Genomic DNA, 2,015 nt, shown 5'->3' with positions numbered 1-2,015 from the left:
GCATTAGAAAGTGAGAGAAAGAACGCGAGAAAGAGAAATGCGCAAGCGTGCTTGAATGTTCACCGCATGCGCACAAAGCAGCTGGAGAGAGAGGCTACTATATTGTCTGCACCGTAACATTGAGCTTCAGGTCAGAGATGCCAGTTTGAGGACGCTAGCAGCATGCTCAGCAAGTAGAAGGGATACACAGACGAAACGCACACAGGCGAACAGCCGTGTACGTGTGCGCTCAGCGCCTCGGCGAGTGGCTGCTCGCTTGTGTGCGTATCCCCTCCACTTGCTGCTGCATGTTGCTAGCGTCCGCAAACTGGCATCTCTGCTTCAGGTCGGCACCGTACTAGCCAGGGTTGATGTGCAACACGTGTTTGCGGTCTTTTTCATGCCGTAGGGTACGTACGTGAAAATAAAACAATTACACATTTATGTGCATTTTACCATCATTGTAACTCGAATGTGCGACAGTTTGTAAGTAATTTAGAAGCTTTATCAACTTGATATTTTCTGCAGATATCAGCTAGAAAATGTGAAACGAGATGACAATCTCGATATCAATGTTTGTTCGCTACACGAAGACGGCAAATGTTATCGGGAGATTAGCGACAGCGCCATAGAGAATGTTGCAGTAAATGTTACACAAGGATCACTTTCTTGTTTTAATAGCAGACTTATATCATGTAAGAGAACTTGAGTGAAAAAATAGACTATTAAAAATTGGTCTGTTATATAAACTTCAATGAATATAATACACTCTCTATAGATTTGCTGAATTCTTGACGTCCTCGTACAGCATGTCTCTGCTTACAATATTGAACGCGACAGTTATGACATTTAGCGGAATGCAAATTTGTACAAGAATATAAAATGTTAATGAAAAATACGAGTATTACACGTACATTGGAAATTATAATGTAAGAATAAACTTCGAATACTCACGAAATCAGTATGGCAAAGAATTGCAATTGTTTTGTTGACACGGTAATTTTCGGTTATTTTTTTCTATAAGCAAAAATTAAACATATTACAATAGTATGATATAATAAATGTTAAATTGTTTGAAGATAATGATTAACTACTGAGCTTGAGATCACACACACCTCTGAAAGGATTGCGTTTTCTCGTTATACGGAATGACTTGTTGAGTGACTTATTGTTGTGATTAATTTTTAATTAGGCAGTGGTAAATTTTTTGATCAACCTGCGGAGGCATTTAGATTCGCGGTAACGGCCGTGTGTCTGACGATGCACTTTCTCTTTCTCAGTCTGTCGGGGCAAAAATTGATAGATCACAGCTCCAGTGCATCGATCTATGTAAACAGGTATAAGTATCGGTAATATCACCGAAAGCCGCGAAAGTACGCAATATTTGACAATAATTTTGCAGTTATATTTATATTTAAGATAAAAGATAATGTAAAATCGTGTATTTACATGTTTCATATTTTCAGACATCCTGTATAACACGCAATCGCACAATACGTGGACAATTGCGATGCCGCAGTTGCGCCGCAAATTGGTACGCCGTTTCCTTGAGAGAAAGAAAATTGCTCTTCTTGATGCGTTGCGAAGGGCAGGGCACCGATAGCACAGATTTCTTTTGCGCAGATCAACAGTTGCACAGATCCCGTTTGCACAGAAAACTTTTCTACAGATCCCGATTACACATAGTCGTTATTATTACATTTGCGAAGTAAATATTTCGTTTATATCACACAGATATAGTACATATGTGGGCGGGGGAGAGGCTCCGCCCCTTCCCCTGCACTCCCTCCCCGAAAAATCTAACCTAAACTAATCTATAATATGTCTGTGCAATCGAAATCTGTACAAAAGTTTTCTGTGCAAACAGGATCTTGGCAAACGGGATCTGTGCTAAAGAAATCTTGGCTATCGGGATCCTCCCGTTGCAAAGTACCGTGTCAGATTACGGCCGGCAAAATGAGCGTCATGTCTTTAAGAAATTTCAGCACGGTGAGACACTGATGTTTTTTTTTTTTTTTATACAAATCAATTTTAAA

At 39.8% G+C, this 2,015-nt stretch overlaps 1 long non-coding RNA gene across 1 annotated transcript; it reads left to right on the top strand.

Annotated features, from left to right (window-relative positions):
- Window positions 1-342: 342 nt before the first annotated feature.
- LOC109860283 lies at window positions 343-836 on the top strand. Its single transcript, XR_002250803.1, has 3 exons — window positions 343-389; window positions 508-674; window positions 758-836. It is a non-coding gene; the product is annotated as an uncharacterized LOC109860283 (long non-coding RNA).
- The last annotated feature ends 1,179 nt before the right edge of the window (window positions 837-2,015 follow it).

This window comes from Pseudomyrmex gracilis, unplaced genomic scaffold, assembly GCF_002006095.1.
Source record: "Pseudomyrmex gracilis isolate BER0280 unplaced genomic scaffold, ASM200609v1 scaffold_358, whole genome shotgun sequence".
Lineage (NCBI taxonomy): Eukaryota > Metazoa > Arthropoda > Insecta > Hymenoptera > Formicidae > Pseudomyrmex > Pseudomyrmex gracilis.
This window is presented reverse-complemented; position numbering and strand designations above follow the sequence as displayed.